The sequence below is a fragment of the Canis lupus genome, chromosome 1, assembly GCF_003254725.2.
Source record: "Canis lupus dingo isolate Sandy chromosome 1, ASM325472v2, whole genome shotgun sequence".
Taxonomy (NCBI): Eukaryota; Metazoa; Chordata; class Mammalia; order Carnivora; family Canidae; genus Canis; species Canis lupus.
Genome location: NC_064243.1, coordinates 74,463,488 through 74,484,343, shown reverse-complemented (window position 1 = coordinate 74,484,343; position 20,856 = coordinate 74,463,488). Strand labels below are relative to the sequence as shown.

General features: G+C 41.4%; 1 long non-coding RNA gene across 1 annotated transcript; it reads right to left on the bottom strand.

Annotated features, from left to right (window-relative positions):
* Positions 1-4,202: 4,202 nt before the first annotated feature.
* Positions 4,203-19,950, bottom strand: LOC125755249 (uncharacterized). The gene is made up of 3 exons (XR_007411159.1): positions 19,587-19,950; positions 6,055-6,175; positions 4,203-5,523 (listed from the first exon to the last, which is right to left on the bottom strand). It is a non-coding gene; the product is annotated as an uncharacterized LOC125755249 (long non-coding RNA).
* Positions 19,951-20,856: the final 906 nt, after the last annotated feature.

Sequence of the window (20,856 nt, the reverse complement as noted above, 5' to 3'; positions counted from 1 at the left end):
TAAGAAAAAGAAAATAAATCTGCAGTGAACTCAAAGCCTTTTTTTTTTTTTTTAAGAAATACTATCAGTAGGTAATATTTTGTGTCCTCTGAGCAGAGCCAGAACAGAGGGCCCTGCTGGAGGGAGAAAACCATTAAGAGACTAAGCATAATTAACCATTAGAATTCATTAGTGACTATCAGGGTGCTTAGCTACTTCTGTAGATTTAAAATTAAGCTTAATTTCTAGAAATAGACACATAGGGGAGGTTTCTGCTGGTAAAGCAGTTAGGGATGTCTAAAAATCTCCCTTTGCCTATGGGATGCTCTTCAAGGTTCTGCTATGTTCTCCATAGACCCCACTGTGGTCTCCATGGCCAGTCCTGCTCTTTGAAGAAAGGAGCTTGGAAAGTATGAGATTCTGAACATTCAGGTCTTCATTTATTTATTTGCTTATTCATTCATTTAGCAAATACTGACTGAGTACCTAATATGTGCCAGGCATTTTGTAAACGCTGGAAATAGGGATATAGACAGGATGAACTAAACTCTCTGTTCTCGGGAGCTCATATTCTAAAGCAGGGATAGGCAAACTTCCTTCTGTGAAGAAACAGATAGTAAATATTTCAGGGTTCATAAGCCATGTGACTTCTGCTTCAACTACTATTGTAGTTGACCTAGCAGACCTGGACAATATACAAATGAATAGATGTGGCTGTGTTTCACTATAACTTTACAGAATAGGTGGTGGGTTGGATTGGCCAACAGGCTATAGTCTGCTGGTCTCTCTTCCAGAGACTTCATTGATTAAGTTTAGCTTCCCTTTGGGTTTTTTCCACTTTCAGTTTTAGGAGACTATACATCCTATTCATTTTTTTTTTTCAGACTCCTTCACCCTTCTTCCAGGGTCAGCAATTCTGCCTTTCAGAATATGGCAAGAGTCTGCTCCCTGTCATCAGATTTCACTGATGCTCCCCCACTGGCAATGTAGATACACAAGTACCTATAATCCAGGGCACCAGGTAAATCCTCCCTTGTGTGATTAGCTACTAGATTCGCTGTCATTGGTTCACTTGTCCACTGCATGGACTCTATATGCCTGAGACTACGTAGACTCCCCCAATGTCAGAGGAATTATTAGACTATCCCCTTCAACCTGTTGCCTTTTCTCTACCGGTCTGGACTTTCTCCTAAGACCTCAAATAGTCAAGGAACCATTAAGCCCATTAAGTGTCTGTTCCACTAGAGGAGTGGTTCTAGACCTCATCTGTAATCACTGCACTGCAATAAACAAGAAAAAATAGCCATGCCCCAAAGACTATCAATCATTTTGATTCACTTGACTTTCGTATTGGTTGATGAGTTGTTTTAGAATGGATAGCAAGAAATAGTGAGAAGCAAGGAGAGAAGTGGGTGCACATGGATGGTTATATGTGATGATAGTTGGAGTTTAATGGGAGAAAGTAAGAGTGGGCTTGTCAAAATGTATCATAAATGCAACAAGTGGAGAACATTTTATGTTCTTAACAGCACCAAGTTTCTATTTGGGGACAAAACTGTAAAACTGTCTTTGTTGGAAAAATTTGGCACTAAAGGTATTCTGTGTTAAATTTTGTGTTAAAGGTGACCCATGCTCTCCTTTTACTGCTAGACAAAATTTCAGCAGGTAGAGGTGTGCTACTTGTCTTAAAAGATGGAGAAAAATTGCAAGCTCTTAGGCCACTCCTGTGGGGAGGATGACATGCAGAGACATAGGGTTAGGGTGGATAGAAGGATGGTCCCTCCATGATGGTAGAAAGTCTTACCCAAAATGTCTTCAGTAAATTCTACCAAATGCACAAGGAGGGACACCTGGGTGGCTCAGTGGCTGAGCATCTGCCCTTGGCTCAGGGCATGATCCCTGAGCCCTGGGATTGAGTCCCACATTGGGCTCCCTATGGAGAGCCTGCTTCTCCCTCTACCTATGTCTCTGCCTCTCTCTGTGTGTCTCTCATGAATAAATAAATAAAATCTTTTAAAAAAATACACAAAGATTTGCATGAAGATTTCTGTTGATGATTGGACAGTGACAGTGGAGAAGGATCTGTGTTTCCACTGGGGTTCATGTGAGGCATCCTACAGAAAATGATGCATAAGCTGGAGCAGAAGAGGTTGAGGAAGCAGGAGAACTTAATACTTGCAAGAATTCTCAAAAACGTTTGAGTGGGCTTCACAATGACCAATCCTCCACAGATCTCAAGGGGCAAGGCGGATCAGGATTGGTATCTATGTGTTACATGAGCAAAATCCAAAACAAAACTGCACATATTTTAAAAGTAAGACATCTGAACCAAGCCAGTGCCAGAATTGTTATGAAATAAGCAAAGTCATCTTTGGAATTTTCAATGTTCTCTCTGTGCACCTTTGGCTCTCTACACCAACCTTCTCTCTCTACAACAACCAATGTTCCAGATTGATCACAATGCCCCATCATTCCATTGTCACAAAACCTACTATAGGAATAGTTTATGAATTTGTTTGTGTCCAAGTGTAAGAGCCTGCAATGTTAAGATTACCTCTCAGGAATGTGAACCAGCGCCTTGACATAGAGGCATGATGTGCTTACAACGAGGTTTAATGGGTCAACCAGCATGCAGAGGCATTCTAGAAGAGTTCCATTTAAGTGTCTTTTTTTTGTGTATATTTTTTATTGGAGTGTGATTTGCCAACATATAGTATAACACCAAGTGCCCCTCTCACCCAGTCATTTAAGTGTCTTTAAAAACACACCAAAGCAGAAAAATTTAAGTTTGAGCCATTCCACATACCTTATGGCAAAATATATTTTAAAGAAATTGAATAATATCCTTAATCATGTAAAGTTTTGTGAACCCTTTACACAGCAAAAAAATATAAATAACAAAACCAAGGAAATATGACAGTGAAAAAAAATTATTTGCAACACATAGTGACAAGTAAAGGACTTAATTGTCTTAATATGTAATTATTTTTTAAGTTCATTCATTTAACAAATACTTATTAACCATCTACTATATGTCAGGTATAGTTAGGCTTTGCTCTGGGGATACACAGTGGGCATATGAGATAGATAAAGTCCCTATAATCTGGAGTGTGTGTGTAATGAGTTGTGGGAGGTGTTAAAAAGAGAAACTCTAACATCTCAATGAACATATGCATGAACTGATAGATCCAATAAATAAGTATAAAAGTTGATAATTTATACAATGGTATTCAATGATGTACAGTGGAATGTCATTTTCACCTACCAAATTGGTAATGATAGGCTTAATGTTAAGGAAGATGTTAGGGGAAAAGATTTCCTATTTATTGTTGGTGAGAACATGAATACCAATTCATGACTTTTCACGGGGGCTGTTTGTCAGTATGTATAAAAATCTAAAATTCATTTGCCCTTTTCCTTGGCAATTCCACAGCCAGGAATTCATGCCCCAGTTACATTCATTCATTGTACAAAGAATGAACTGTTTGCAACAGACAAACACTGGAGACAACTTTATTTTAAGTAGGCTCCACACCCAGCATGGAGCCCAACATGGGGCTCAAACACACGACTCCAAGATTAAGACCTGAGCTGAAATCAGGAGTCAGATGCTCAACTGCTGGAGCCACTGTGGCGCCCCAGGAAACAACTTTTTTTAATAAGGGAGTAGTTCATTCATATGAGGTAGATTCCATCAAAGGAATGCAATGCTGACAGTAGAAAGGAGCCAGATTTGTATTTGCTGATGTAGAAAGAACTTCTCATTATGTTATTAAGTTAAAAAAAAAAAAAAGCAAGACAGCAAGAGCCTCCATTTGTATAAAGTAAAAAGATACAGACATACACGCACACAAGGATACCAAGAGAAACTCTCAAGAGTAGTTATTTTGAATTGGAAGTTTGGGTGGAAGGAAGGCTCTTCTCATTGCATAACTTCTTTTAAAAAAATCACATGTTATGTATTAGTCTTTCAGCTGAAAAATACTATTTAATTTTTTAAAAAGCCCTGAGGGGCGTCTGGGGGGGGCTCAGTTGATTAACTGTCTGTCTTCAGCTCAGGTCATGATCCTGGGGTCCCAGGATGGAGCCCTCACTCAGACTCCCTGCTCAGTGGGTAGCCTGCTTCTCCTTCTCCCCCTGCTCATGTTCTGTCTCTCTGTCTCTCTCTCTCAAATAAATAAATAAAATCTTTTAAAAAATAAAAATAAAAATAAAATCCTGGATATGCAGAGTATTTGTAAGCCCAGTTGTAAACACTAGAATGCCTCTGAGTTCCCATGAGATGATGCTGGGAGGTAGATTCTCACAACAGGGGTCTGCCCCCCACAACCTCAAAGAGAAGGGTCTGGTCCCTCATTGGTCATTCGGGAACCTGAACCTGGGTCCGTGAAGGCCATTCCATAAATGGAAATACCTTCAATGCAATACTCTTCTGAGGCATCCATGCAGCCAGCCCCTCTATGCCAGCGTCAGTAAACTTTCTCTAAAGGGCCAGAAAGTAAATGCTTTAGGCTGCCTAGTTTGCCGGCTTCTGTTCTATGCCAGCTCACAGTGGGCAGCAGACAGCCATGTGCCAGGCGCTCTACAGCAAGATGATGGGTTTGTGACTTCCCTCCCATCTGCAGTGAGCAGACTATCTGGGCCCCCACAGTTGGATGCCTCAGGGCATGTGCTTTGCTCTGCTCCTCCCACCTGCTACACTCCTTGTACAGGAGGTGGAATCTTAAGTCGGGGTCTGAGTTCTCAAACCTCTTGTGAAAGTACTTCCCAGGCCCTCTGTCTGCCATCTCTCACTCCACCCAGCTCACCCCCACAAACAGTCTACCTCTACCTTCTGGGTGAAGTCTCCCCTCTCTGTCACTTATAAGAGGCAGACAGAATCACTGACTTCATCCCTCCCTCTGAGTAGCTTCGAGCTCTCTCTTCCTTTCCTTATCAACCCTCCAGAACTTAGTGTCTGCTGGAAAGGTCAACCAAAATCTCCTAGTCCTGGCTCCAGCCTCAGCAGACCATCCCTGTGAGCATCTGGCTTCTAGTAGGCTAGTTTTCATGTGAGTTCTAGAAGTTCTGTTCCTAAAGCAGCATTGACTGCTTGCCCTAAATACTTTGAATAGTGCCCAGGAGAGAAATGTGTGACATAGCATTCTGTGGAAGAAATATCTGATAATGATAAACAGGCACCAGGAAAGAACACTTTCAAAAAAAAAAAAAACCTGGCAGCAGCATCAGATTAGGGGAGGAAGGATTCTGATGTGAGCCTCTGGCACAAAAAGACGGGAGACTCCCAGGTCTGAGGGATGAGCATGTTGTCATCGTGGCAATGGAGGACAGAAAATTGGGAGGGAGGTTAATTTATTTTACCTGGGTTGCACAAAGGCTGCTTCCAAGCAGGGCAGCCTTCTAGGTGCTCTGAGTCCAGGGCAGGCCTATGGAGGGAAGTGAGATGCAGTCGGTGGTGGAGGCTGTAGGAACCACAGCACAGATGTGGCTGGTGTGTGTCCGGGCCAACTTCCTGTCTGGAACTGGAGCCGATGCCTGCCACAGCTGTAGGAAGAGCCAAGAAATCTTGAGAAACCATGTGGCTTCAGCATATAACCACCACCAAGCACCAAAGAGTTTGGTTCTCGATTAGTTCCACTGTAGATTTAGATAAGATAAACGTCCATTTCCTCATCTGTGAAGTGAGGGGCTGAGCCATGCTGACAGCTGATGGCCTTTTCAGCCCAAACTTTCTGCAAATTCTCTGACACTGTTGGAAACTTTTCAGGTCTAAGCTGGAACTCCAAGCCTAGCTGTTTCTTCATACTGATGCCTTCTCTTGGTTGTATCTTCTTATTCTGTCAACTTACCATCTTTGGTTCTCTTTTCCTGTCACCTCACCCAGAAAGACAGTGAATCTGTCAGAGTCACTTCATACAATTGTTTTCTTGATTTAGCAGAAACTTGACTGTCTGCTGTGTGCCAAGCACAGTGCTAGACCCCGGGACTCAGCGACTAAGTTAGTCACAGTCCTTTTCCTCATGTTGCTCATGGTCTAGCCCAAGTCAGACAGGTAAATAATTGTAAGATACTTACCATGAGAGGGCAGCAGAGGGTGCTGTGGAAAAGTTGGGGGAGCACTTCTCCCAGTCTCCAACATCAAGGAAAGCCTTTGGGAAGCAGAGCTGGGATTGTTGGAGGCAAAGGGGAGCAGCATCTACAAAGACCCAGAGGCAGAAGAGAGAATGGCACATTCAAGGAAACAAAAGAAGTTCCAGATAGGGCTCAGAAGGAGAGGGGAATTTGGTGATAAGTGAGGTAGGAAAGGTAAGCCAGATCACCCAAAGTGACAAGCAACAGCCTAAGGGCCATTAAAAAGTTTTGAGGAAGGCGGTGGCATGGCCACATTTGAATTGCAGGAAGTTAGTTTGGGCTACCATGCTAAGATCAACCCATAAGCGAGGAAGGTTGAAAGTGGGGAGCTCTGTCAGGAGGTTACACCAGTTACCCAAGTGAGGGAGATGTGGTGGGCCTAGCAGTGTGGTTGCAGGAGGGATGGTGAGAAGGGTTGGAGAGACATGTGTTTGACAGAATCCATGAGAGACTGGCTATGGCAGGGTGAGAGGTAGGAGATATTGAGAGCAAGGCCCAAGTTTCTGGTTCTGAGCGGGTTCACTGGCTCAAAATTGAAAAACATGTTCATCCTGACATCTGCCAACATCTCCTTCAAGCTAATCTCTTAGAGAAAGGAATGGATACGCAAAGATAAACTAACCAGGCTGTGTAAGGAGGGCATAGAGTAGGGGCTTGGAGGACGGAGAAGGTGGGGCTAATTCTTGACTCAAATATGCATTAACTGTTTTGTGCTGGATGAGTCTGGTAAGAATTTGGGGGTCTCTGCTTCCCTCTTCTGCAAACTGGAGTTAATGTTACCCATCTAACTGGGCATAAAAAATATTAAGTATCCTTGTTGTTTAAGACATCTGAAGTCAAAACTTGTGTCTTTCAACCCAAAACATCCTAATTTATTTGGAATTCTAGGGTGGGAAATTTAAACTTAATATAGGAGGACAGGCTGTGTCTTGGAGGTTGTTAAGGGATAACAGTTTTTATATGAGATATGATTATGTCATAGTGTATAACTCTGTAAAGTGGTGTGATGTATGAAAGCATGGAATGTGACTTGTGGTAGTGTGTAGCATGCAATGTGTAATATATGATAGCATGTGATATGATAGTGTGTACCGTGTGGCATGTAGTGTGTGAGCAGAGTATATGATGTGACTGTGTGTAGTGTGTCTTGTGTGACACATGGTCTAGGGTGGTATATGATGTGACCATGCTGGTGTGTATTGTGTGATACCTGGTGTGTGGTAGTGTGTGATGTGACCATGTGGTAGCATGTACTGCATGACTCACAAACATAATGGCATGAGTTGTGTTCTAGGAAGATTAATCCAGCAGCACAGGGTGGTTTGGAAGAGGAAGTAGACACCAGGAGACAAAGAGGCCAGTTGGAGGCTTTTGGTTGGGCCAGGTGAGAGGTGGTGAGGGTGCTGGCAGGAGGGACTGTGCCTGGGGTAGTAGATGTGAGAGATAGGACAGCAGCATATGCCACCTGAGTATCCTGCAGGCAGCTCAAACTCAACATGTCTAGAACTGAAGTTCTTATCGCCCTTCTAGAGTCTATCCTTCCTCCTGCTTTTCCTCGCAAATGGAGAAACCATCCAATTGCCTGGGCAGGAACCTCTGAGTCATCTCAGCCCCAGCTTTCCCCGATCCCTCAGCCACACCAGGAACTTGGCCACAGAGAGCAATGGCAGTGTCAAGAGGCTTCTGCCTCTGCTCTGCTTTCCGAGGGCTCCCCCAGATCACAGGCCATAGGGCTCACTGAGGCTGCCATGGGGAGAGGAAGGCCACGGGCACACCCTTGTTGACATTTTGGGAACAGGGGGAGGTAGAGAGCAATCAGAGGAGTAGGAAGAACACAGGAACAGAAACAAAGGGCTGACAACGTTTAAAGCAGGCTGGTCCACAAAATCCAATCCAATACAGATGTCAAGGGGGATGACATCTGGAGGGAAAACTGTTCCATAGTTAAAGCTTTTGATTAATTTGATTAATTCTCATCCCACAAAACATAAGGGAAAGGCTATGCTTCCATGATACTGAGACACAGAATGCAAAGGCAAAACTTTACGCAACTCATCTTTTTTGGGCAGTATGCAAACTCAAAAAAAAAAAAAGGAGCAAGTTATTGAACTCAAACTTCAGCAGGTAGAAAGCAGAATACTTCACTCAAACTAGTACAGCAGCTATACATTTCTTTAGTCTGCAAACACTGGTGTGGAAAATAAATGTAATTTTCTTTGTTTTCCTACAATGAATTTTGCTTCTGTCTTGGATTTCCCTTTCACTTACAAGCTCATCCAAAACATTCCATGTAATATAGTGTAGCTGCTATGGAAAGCAATATGTGGTTTCTCCATAATTAATTTAAAAATGAAACAAAATCATCATGTGACCCAGCAATTTCACTTTCAGATAGACAGCCCAGGGAATTGAAAGCAGAAGCTCAAAGAGATAGTTTACCCCATGCTTAGAGCAGCATTATCCACAATATCCAAAAAGGCAGAAGAAACCCAAGTGTCCATCAACAGACGAATGAATAAACAAAATATGGTATATTCATACCATAGTATATTATAATGCCTTAAAAAGGAAGAAAATCCTGACACATGCTACAACATGGATGAACTTTGATGACATTATGCTTCATGAAATGAGCCAGACGCAGGACAACTACTGTGTGACTTTTATGAGGTTTCTAGAGTAGTGAAATTCCTGAAAACAGAAAATAGAATTTAGTGTTGAATGAGGACAGAGTTTCAGTTTCACAAGATGAGAAGAGTCCTTTTGATGATGGTAGCACACCACACCTGTATTTAATGCCACTGAGCTGTACATTTAAAAATGGTTGAGATGGAAAATATTATAGTTTTTTTTTAAAAAAGAAGCGAGAAGCAAGAAAGTGATTTTTAAAAAGGTTGATCTAAAATATTCCAAAGAAATTCAGTCACTTACATGTTATTCTCGGGCTTCTTAGATTTAAACTCAGGCAATAGCTTCTGTGGTCTCACTTGACATCATGGGGGAATAGAGGAGGCAATGCCTGTGGCATCTCTTCAGGCATCCAGTGACCCTGCCCCTCCAGACTCTCAGACCTGCAGTCCCCTGCTAGAAGGTCTCTGCCAGTTTCTGCTGTAGGACTCCTACTTGTGACCATGACCCCCCTTCAGGTCAGTCAGCTTCAAGCCCAGCATGGAGCCTAACACGGGGCTTGAACTCATGACCCTGAGACCAAGACCTGAGCTGAGATGAAAAATTAGATGCTTAACTTACTCAGCCACCCAGACTCCCCAGTCAGCTGGCTTTGATGAAAGCTCTGGTGGCTTCCAATACTGAGGTATTACAAGAAGTACTTCTTTTTTTAAAAAAAAATATTTTATTTATTTATTCATGAGAGACACAGAGAGACACAGGCAGAGACACAGACAGAGGGAGAAGCAGGGTCCATGCAAGGAGCCCAATGTGGGACTTGATCCCGATGCTGGGATCAGGCCCTGAGCCGAAGGCAGACGCTCAACAGCTGAGCACCCAGGAGTCCCACAAGAAGTACTTCTATGAACATTCTCATTTGTGCTCCTGGTGAACGAACATATGCTTGCCCTTCTGTTGGGAATATACCTAAAAGTGAAACCGGGGTCTGCATATGTTCAGATTTAGCAGATATTGCCACACTGTTTTCCACTGAGGTTTACCAATTTACGCTTCCACCAACAGCACACAAGAGATCATGATTGTCCCATCAACACTAGATGTTTTTTACTTTTTCATTGTAGGCATTCTGGTGGGTGTGCTGAAGCGATGCATTGTGGTTTTATTTTTGCAATTCCCTGCTGATGGAGTTGAACCTCTGTACATAGGTTTATTCACCATATTGATACCTTCTTCTGGAAGTGTCTGTTCAAGTCTTTTATTCTTCTATTGGTTTTCTTGCTTTTTTATTGATCAGTAGAATTCATATATGCATACAGTACTTATACATTATATCTTTATGTATATGTTTTCCTTTTTTAAAGATTTTATTTATTTATTCATAAAGAGAGAGAGAGGCAGAGACAGGCAGAGGGAGAAGCAGGCTCCACGCAGGGAGCCCGACGCGGGACTTGATCCCGGGTCTTCAGGATCACACCCCGGGTTATAGGTGGCGCTAAACCGCTGCGCCACCGGGGCTGCCCTCTTTATATGTATATGTTATATAAAATTTATAGTATTATAATATATGAATACACATAAATTGCATACTATACAATTATATATTCTATTATATTAATTATATATCTATTCTATATATATTCTATTATATTAATTATAATAATTAATTATATATCTATTCTATATATAATTAATTAATATATATCTATATATTATAGATATATTAATATATATCTATATATATTATATCTATATATATAATTTAATTAATTATGTATCTATTCTATATATTCTATTATATATTCTATTATATTAATTATATATCTATTCTATATATATTCTATTATGTGTATGAATCCCTTATTGGATACATGTATTGCAAATAATATAACTCCACTCCATAGCTTGCCTTTCTGCTCCTTTCATGGTATCTTTCCATACCTGGAAATTCTTAATATTAATGTGATGCACTATATTAATTTTTTCCTTTACGACTAGTGGTTTTTGCACCACAGTTAAGAAATCTTTACCTATACTCATACAGACATTTTTCTAAAATCTTTATTGTCATACCATTCATATTTTCATCTGCAGTCTATCGGGAATTGATTTTTGTGTGGGGGTGGAATAGAAGCCAAGATTTTTTTCCATATGGATATTCAATTGACCCAGTACCATTTATTTAAAAAGACTGTCCTTTCTTCAATGTACTTCAGTGTACTACTGTCACAAGTCAGGCGATCATATATGTGCAGGCCTGTTTATGAATTCTTTCTTCTGTTATACTGGCCAGTGTGTCTATTCTTGGGTCAGCATCACACCATCCTACTTACTGTCATTTCTTGGTGGGTCTCGGTGTCTAGTAGTATAGGTCCCCAGCCTTGTTGTTCCTCCTCTTCAAATGCACCTTATTATTTTTGCCCCCTTGCATCTCCATATTCACTTTTAAGTCGGCTTTTTAATTTTACACACACACATACACACACACACAAAAAAACCCACTGGGATTTTTAATAAGATTGCATTCAATCTATAGATAAATTTGGGGAAAAAGGCATGTTGACAATTCTAAGCTTTCCAATCCATGATCATGGCATATAGTTCTATTTATTTAGATCTTCTTTAATTTCCCTCAATAATGTTTTGTAGTTTTCAGTGTAGAAGTCTTCACTAATTTTGTTACATGTATTCCTAAGCATTTTCATGCTTTCTTAATTTCCTATATCATAATTATCTATTTGTTATCTTACTAAATTCAAGTATTGATTGTAATAGTGTGTAGGGATTCTTTGAACTTAATTTTCTATTTGTGTCTGGCATGTGGAAATTGATTTTTCATATTGATCTTGTATCCAGTCATCTTGCTAAGTCCAATTCTTGATTCTAATTGTTTGTAGATCTTATGAATTTTCCATGTACACAATAAGTATCTTCAAATAAATATTTTTCCCTTCTCAATTATTAAGCATTTTACTTAATTTTCTTGCTTTATTGTACTTGCTAGAATCTCAGAGATAAGTTGAATAGAAGCTGTGAAGCCACATCTTTGTCTCATTCCCAATTCAGAAGCCAAGTTTTTAATAGTACTTTTAATTGGGATGTTTACTGTAAGACTTTGGTCTCAATAGTTTCAGATGAGTAACCTGCTATCATTCAGATCCATGTTTCTCTAGAAATGATGTGTCCTTCTTCTCTGGCTGCTTTCAAGTTTTTTTCCTTATCTTTACCTAAGTTTTCCAAAGTTTAATTTTGATGCATCTTGATGTGAACTTATTTGGGTTTATCATATGTGTGATTCTTATAGCTTCTTGAACCTGTAGGTTTGTGTCACAAACTTTGGAGTGTTTCCAATCATATTTCTCTGAAAACTTTTTCAGCTCTGCTCTCTCTTTCTCTCCTTTGGGAACTCCAATGAGACAAATACTAGCTCTTTTGTTACTGTCCTACAGGTACCTAAGGTTCTGTCCCTTTTTTATCCATCTGTTTTCTCTGTATGTTCAGGTTAAGGAATTCTACTGATTTGTCCTTAAGTTCACTAATTCTATCCTGTCATCTCCATTCTATAACAAACCCACCCACTGGACCTGTTCAGTTCTTTTATTCCTCAGTTTTATAACTGACTTGGGTTCTTTTTTGTTTTTATAGCTTCTGTTTCTTTGCTGAAAGTTTCTATTTTTCATTAGTTCAAGATAACTTATAATTGTTTTTTGTAGCATTTCTACCATAAGCTCTTTAAAATCCTTTTTAGATAATTCAAACATTGGATTCACCTCATCATTGACATCTGTATTTTCTCATTCATTTTTGTGATTTTTCTTGTTCTTGGTATGACTAGTAACTTTTTATTGTATCCTGGACATTTTGAATATGATAATTCGACACTCGGAATTCCATATAATCTTATTTAGCGGGTAGGCCCCTCTTGAGGTGTAGGTAAGCATGTTCAGCTTTCTTCGGGGCAGTGCTGACACCACCCCTGAAAAGGTGGGACCCTGACTCACATTGCCTCAATGAAGACATGTCAGAATTCAGTCCCCCAACACTTTCTCAGGAAAAGTGGACACCACCTTCCACTGCCTCATTATCTTCAAATGGAGGATAAGATCAGCTCTCCACCAGGATTCATTGATATCCAGGGAGGGCAACAGCAAAAGGCTGGCTCACACTGCTTTGTGACTGAAGAATGAGTGTAGAATCTCAGCTCCCTGTTGGCACCAGAGGAGAGAGAGGGTGGGCAGAGTGCCTGCTAGCCCTGCCTTTGACAAGCTCATTCAGCCTTGTTGATTCCAGGTGGGGAGGTAGAGTCTCAGTTCCCCACTGGGCCATGCTGACATGGGGTGGGAGTAGGGAGGTTGCAGAAACAGTGTCTTGACTCCTCTGCCTCGTTCCACATTGTTCCGACTTGTTGATGTTGGGTGGGATGGAGGCTCTCCATACTGGGCTCCACTCATACGGAAGAGGATTATTTAAGGGAATGAGCAGGCGTTCTGACTAGCCCTGCTTTGCATACCTTGTTTAGTTCTCTTCTAAGGTGGGGTAAAGCCTCATCACTGGACCTTCCTGACACCAGAGGTGAAACCAAATGGTGACTCTTCCTGCCTACCACCTCTTCATCATATCCCATTGCCACAGGGTGGGGTGGAGACTCTGCTCTTCACAGGACCCCACGAACACTATCTGGATGGGGGATTTAGAGCACTGCCTACTTCCATCAAGCAGGGACTGCCTGCTTGGTTCCCCCAACACTACCCAGCAGTCCAACCATATTGCCACTAACTCCTTCTGCCAGGTGAGGGATGGAAGATTACTTCATGCTCAGCCCTGCAGACACAACCTGGCAGGGGAAATCAGAGCAAGACATCTGCTTCAGTGCAGAGTGGGGTTGTGCAAGATAAACCTACTAGAAACTTCAGAGAGGGCTGCAGGTTTGTGTTTTGCTAGAGTGTAGAGGGTATTGTCAAAAAGGTCTTCTTCTGACAGGCTATCCTTTCCCCAGGCCTTTGGCTGGGGGAAACATGTTTTTGTGTATGTCTGTTGGAGGTGCTGGGCTGGTGGCTTCTGCTGTGTCCTAGCAGGCATACGCGGGATACAATATGGAAACCCAGGGAATTCACCACCACATTGTTCCTGAAATCCCAAGGATCCTGAGCAGCCTGCCTCCTTCTCTCCACCTCTCAGACACTTTGTATCCTTGTTTATTGTATTATGTCCAGAGTTTTTAGTTACAAGGGGAAGGATCAGGGAAGAATGGGTTACTGTACCAGTAAGTCCCACGTTGTTCAATTTTCATTCTGTATTTAGATAGAATAAAAGCTAGCTTTTTCATATTTGATTTCTATTCTATTTCTATGAAACCTTTTAATTTAGACTTCTCAATCAGCTTTGTTCCAAGTTGGCAACTAAACTATCATTTTTGCTACCATCTCTTCTAGTAAGACCTGTCTGCAGAGATATATGGCAAATCAGTTCTATAGGGAAACCTAAAAGCTTTGACTTGCAGTCAGAGAATTCCTGTGGTAGAAGTATTACCATCACAGTTGAGCTCAAGCTACAACATGAGGTTGCTGAATGTGGAAGTTGGAAAGAGCATGCACAGATGGCTCCTGTGAACCTTCATGAGCTGGTTCCAGGACACCACCAGCTGCGTGCAGTCTTGCGTGCTCCTCTTTTCTCTGTTTCTGGAAGAAACCCTCCAAAGGGGTGGATGTTCTAAGCCTATGATAGGAATTTCAAATTTCTTTTTGTAACAACGCATAGGAAAATTATTGGGGAGGGGGGGCAGCAGCATCCCTAATCCAATCAAAGATCTGTATTTTGGGGGCTAATATTTTAATCAAGGCTTGGAGAAGAGCATTAGAACTTAACAAGCATGCTTGCCTCCCAACAGCACAGCCAGTTGCTGCAGCAAGGAGAGGGGAAGAGCCCACTATTTGGTTTGTGTATCATGGAGGGGACTCAAAGCCGAGAGCCAGCGTTTAATGCCTTTAGACAGTAAAGAAACTCCACAGAGGAGTCGTAGTAGAGGCAAGGATAGAGTATGAGGGTGGAGAAGCTTGTATCTGAGGATTAATCAATAATAAAGAACAAAAATGTCTTAAGACATTTCTTAGTACTTTTGCATGTGATATAAATACTGTTTCCTGTTTTCCTATGGAATTTTCAGAAAAATTTACTAATGCAGATGGCACTATAACTTTTATTTATTTGGAGGAGGATGAGAATAGTTCACATAGCACATCATGGTGCAGACCCTGTGAACGATGAGGCCACTGAGTGGGAGCTCTGCAGCTTCAGTACTGTTCTTCATCCTTTCTCATTTTTTTAAACTTATGTTTTGATCATTTTACATTTTAGGCATGCTGTGGAGTTTTATTGTTGTTCTGTGTTATAGTCCTTTCCCTGAAGTCTTCTTACATTATATTTTGTTGGGGCCCAATGATATTTCAATGGTCTTGGCTCTAATCAGCATACTGTCTTTGTGAGGACATTCTTGTGACTCAACCTTCAAAAATTCATCTACCCACTCCTGCAACCAGCACTGTCATTATCTTCTCTTGTGTGGCTCTTTGCAGAAGCTTCCTCTCTGATCCCCCTGCTGTCACTCTGGACTAACTATAATCTAACTCCCAGAGACCAGCCAGAGTGAGCCTGGTAAACACAAATCAGATCATAGTACTCCTCAGCTCAAAATCCCGCTGTATCATCCCATCTCAGAGTAAAAATCAGAATCCCTTCATGGTTTGTTAAGACTCTCTCATTCACCTTATTTCCTACTGTACTCTCTTCGGTCCAGGCACACTGGCCTCCTAACTGCTCCCAGAACACACCAGGTGTGTCCCACCTCAGGGCCTTTGTCCTGGCTGTCCTCCCAGAATGATACACTCATCCTCATTCTCGAAATATTCCCATGGCTCCGCCTCTCTCCTCCAAGTCTTTGAGCAAATGTTACCTTCTTAACGAAGCCCATCTTGCCAGCCCATTTAAAACTGCAACTCATTAAAAAAAAAAAAAGAAAGAAAGAAAGAAAAAGAAAAAGAAAAAGAAAAAGAAAAAAAAAACTGCAACTCATTGCTGTTGAGTTTAATAAGTTCTTTATAGATCTTGGAAACTAGCCCATTATCTGATACGTCATCTGCAAATATCTTCTCCCATTCTGTAGGTTGTCTTTTAGTTTTGTTGACTGTATCCTTTGCTGTGCAAAAGCTTCTTATCTTGATGAAGTCCCAATAGTTCATTTTTGCTTTTGTTTCTTTTGCCTTCGTGGATGTATCTTGCAGGAAGTTACTGTGGCCGAGTTAAAAAAGGGTGTTGCCTGTGTTCTCCTCTAGGATTTTTACGGAATCTTGTCTCACATTAAGATCTTTCATCCATTTTGAGTTTATCTTTGTGTATGGTGCAAGAGAGTGGTCTAGTTTCATTCTTCTGCATGTGGATGTCCAATTTTCCCAGCACCATTTATTGAAGAGACTGTCTTTCTTCCAATGGATAGTCTTTCCTCCTTTATCGAATATTAGTTGACCATAAAGTTCAAGGTCCACTTCTGGGTTCTCTATTCTGTTCCATTGATCTATGTGTCTGTTTTTGTGCCAGTACCACACTGTCTTGATGACCACAGCTTTGTAGTACAACCTGAAATCTGGCATTGTGATGCCCCCAGCTATGGTTTTCTTTTTTAAAATTCCCCTGGCTATTTGGGGTCTTTTCTGATTCCACACATGTTTATAGCAGCAATGTCCACAATAGCCAAACCGTGGAAGGAGCCTCGGTGTCCATCGAAAGATGAATGGATAAAGAAGATGTGGTCTATGTATACAATGGAATATTACTCAGCCATTAGAAACAACAAATACCCACCATTTGCTTCAACGTGGATGGAACTGGAGGGTATTATGCTGAGTGAAGTAAGTCAATCGGAGAAGGACAAACATTATATGTTCTCATTCATTTGGGGAATATAAATAATAGTGAAAGGGAATATAAGGGAAGGGAGAAGAAATGTGTGGGAAATATCAGAAAGGGAGGCAGAACATAAAGACTCCTAACTCTGGGAAACAAACTAGGGGTGGTGGAAGGGGAGGTGGGTGGGGGGTGGGGGTGAATGGGTGACGGGCACTGAGGGGGGCACTTGACGGGATGATCACTGGGTGTTATTCTGTATGTTGGTAAATTGAACACCAATAAAAAATAAATTTATTATATAAAAAAATAAAATAAAATAAAATAAAACTCACACCCCAGCCACCAAGCTCTTTATTATCCTACTTTTGGTCCCCAAGGCATCTTATCAACTTCTATTGTAGGAGATCATTCCCTTATTTATTGGGTTTATTGTTATTTGCTCCTCCCACTAGAGTGTGGTCTTCAAGATTCAGGGATTTTGTTTATTCTTTCCACTGAAATATTCCCATCATCTTATACAATGCCAAGCATGTATAGATACTCACGAAATATCTGATGAATTAATGAACAAAAAAATTAAAAGATACTAATTAAAAATGTGCTGGAGAAGAAAATGGAGACAAAAACCACATGTTTTCATGATCAGGATTTTGACAAATGGTACATTTTAACTCATCACTTACTCTTCCCTGGAGAAGAACCTACAAACTTGACTCTTAGCACCCACATTATTGTTATCAAGAGAAAACAGTTAACTATATTGTAGCCAGGACCTTTAGCTGCTGAGTCTCCTGCCCAGAATCCTGAGTTGGAGGAGATGCTCATCTTGTCTCATCAGAGCTTTGACTACTCAAAACTCAATTATTATAGTTTAATTCAAAACATCAAGCTTTTGTCTCCCTTAACTTCTCCCCTCCCCCACCCCCAAATCATACAGTAGACTTGTTTCAGACATGAGAAGAGAAAAAGCATAGCAGGAAGGAAAGGGAGGAGAGAGGAGAAAGAAAGAAGAAATTTACAAACCTTTACTTTTCTCAAAAACACCAACTCACCTGGGAGTACCAACCACACATCTCTGCTCCCACCCTCCTCCCTTTGATTCAATTAAAAAGAGCTACAAAAAATGTCAACCTGACATCGGTCCAACTCACTTTTTAGCGATTGATGCAAAGTACACATTTGTAAAGTATATTAATTCTTCATAATGAAATACATTTAGTCCTCCAGAGATTTTTAGGAAGGTATAATTCCCAATTTCAAAAAATAATAGAATTTAACATTATTATGATTGGGTGACAAAAAACAAACTAGCTAAAAATACCCCATCATAAAGCATTTTAAGAAACGTGATGAAAGCTATTGAAACTACTTTTTCTTTTCATTATCAGTAAGTGTTATTACTTTCCATTTTGTATGTCATTTGTGAGTGCAAGTTATCTGCCAGGGCCTTGTAGAATGGGCAGCTTGGCCATTGTATTAACAGTGTGTATGTGTGTGATTTATGTAGTGAGTTTTGTATGTGATTTAAAGTCATAGGTAATAAACTCAAATCCATTCAGAGTCCAAGTAAGTACTGTAGATATCTGGGTGCAACAGTGAGTCGAAGCTTACAGGTGAGTCTGACTGGGGGCAGATGCTACTGACATCCAGACATGTTACTATTCAGGATTTGGCTCTGGCATATCCAGATTGTCGCATTAAAAGAAGAGAGAGAGAGAGAGAGATCTGTATTTATATGAAATCTGATTTACTTGTTGGCAACTATTAGATTTTACCATATGAAAATCACTTTTACAGATTAAAATGAGCCAAATAATAATTTCATGTGGTATGGCATACTGAATATAGGTCCCCAAGACTAACCTAGGACCAATAAGTGCTTCCTTATATGGAAAAAGTGTGTTTGCAAATGTAATTGAGTTAAGGACCTTGAGATGGGACATTATCCTGGATTATCTGGGTGGGCCCTAAATGCCATCACAAATGTTCTTATGAGTGAGGAGAAAGTAATTTTACACAGAAGGGGAGAAGGCAATATGAACAGAGATTGGGTGATGTGGCCACAAGTCAAGGATTGCTGGTAGCCACCAGAAACTGAAACATTCAAGAGACAAGCCTTCTCCTAGAGCCCCTGTCAGGAGCACAGCCTTGCCAACATCTTAATTTTAGCCCAGAGAAATTGATTTTGAACTTCTGGCCTCCAGAACTGTAAGAGAATAAATGTGTGCTGTTTTAAGCTACCAAGTTTATGGCAATTTGTTACAGCAGCCATAGGAAACCAATGCATATGGCTAAATAGACATGAATTAATTCAAATATATACACATACACACATATATGTATATGTATATACATGCGGGGGTTCATGTGCATTTATATATAAAAGTAACATGCAGGCCAATTAAAGTACATCTGCAGGATAGATCTGTCCCTCAGACAATTAGTTTGTGTCTGTTTTAAACAGTTCACTACTAATCTTTCTCTTATCTATGGTAACTGGCACCGTGTGCTACTCCTTCATCTAATATGCATATTTTTTAAGATTTTATTTATTTATTCATGAGAGACACAGAGATAGAGAGAGAGGCAGAGACACAGGCAGAGGGAGAAGCAGGCTCCATGCAAGGAGCCAGACATGGGACTCATCCCCCCCACCCACCCACTCCCACCCCCACCCCCCCACCCCCGTCTCCAGGATCCCACCCTGGGCTGAAGGCGGCGCTATACCGCTGAGCCACCCGGGCTGCCCCATCTAATATATTTTTAAATCACTGCCGATGGAAGGTAAAAGATTTCACCAAAGCATTACTTAATGCCTTGTATTTCCCCAAATCCCCATGCAAAGGCTTAATAACTCCGGATTTTCCTTACGTTTGATGCATTCATTGAGAGAAGAGTGACCTCACATACTGTCTTTGGATTCGATTGAAGTGCAGGATATCATGACATACCTGGTCAGGAGGGAGGAGAAGCTGTAGGCAAAACCTGTCCCTTTCACGGTGCAGGTCTGTGGGTGCGCTAGTCTGGCTGGTGCCTTCACTGGAGACCCTCGGCTCCGGAACTGGCCCCTGGCACCCCTGGCGCTATTTTCAGCTCTATGATCTCAGCTCTCGGGCTTCCACGAGGTTCATTATTTCTGTCTCCCTAAAATATACGCTTTCCTCGGGCTGCCTCTAATGTGTGGCTGCTGTCAGCAACCGGGAGTAACTCCCTGGCTTCCCCGGAATCAGCCCAGCAGCCCTCCTCCTGCTGTGCAGTGCAGTCGGGTACCCCAGGCCCACCGAGACCAGAAGCTTAAGGCAGAATGTGACTCCACCCGGCTTCCTCGGGAAAGTCTCATGGTGAATTAAGCTGAACCAGGAAGTGTGCTTCGTGGGGGAACGGATTTATATTCCCTTGCAAGTCCTTTGTCTTGCTAAGGGTAACCAGCAGCATGAAGGATGGCCATGGCCTGGCCGCAGACCTCGCTCAGAGTAGCGCTGGCCCAGAGCTCCCCCAAGGAGAGAGAACTCGGAGGGTGCGATTGGCTTCTCTTTCCCTGCTTCCTCACACAGGGCAGAGACAAGACAGACAAGACGGGAGAACGTTTTAGCGGCGCAACCATGCCGCTGGGCTGCACGAAATAGACCGGTTTCTTTTTAATCATAAGGGAATAATTTTTCTCCACTTAACCATCAGGTTTGTCCTTTGAAGTCAGATCTTGTGCTAAGTCCAATTTGCATGGACTAGTCCTGTAGGAGACTTTCTAATCACTCACAGGATTGACCTGTTTCTGGTGCAGGATTGCCTTGGTCTCCAAAGTAAATCTCATGCACTTATCTGGTACGTTTAGCAGAGGAAAACTTTTAAAAAATAATTGAAAATCAGATTAACAAGATTTTAAGGTGAAACATGACACAGCTTTCCTTGCTCCCTCTTTCTGGGGGTGGGGAGAAGATGTGTCTGGGAGTAAATTTTTAAGTAATTTTTAAGTTAATTTTGACTTTTCTTAAAGGTCAAAGGGAGGAGACTTCAGGCTTTGTGACAAGTCTGCTGAAGTCTGTCGCAGCACAGTGCTAGCACCTGAGACATCTGCTCAAGACAAGAGGACTTTTTTTTTTTTTTTTGGTCTGAATGAAATCAGATAGAAACAGCAGTGGGTAAACTAAAAAGTATTTAGCAGAGATCTTCCAGGGTTCATAACACTGTATTGGGCATGTACATGAGAAGAGATTAAATTCA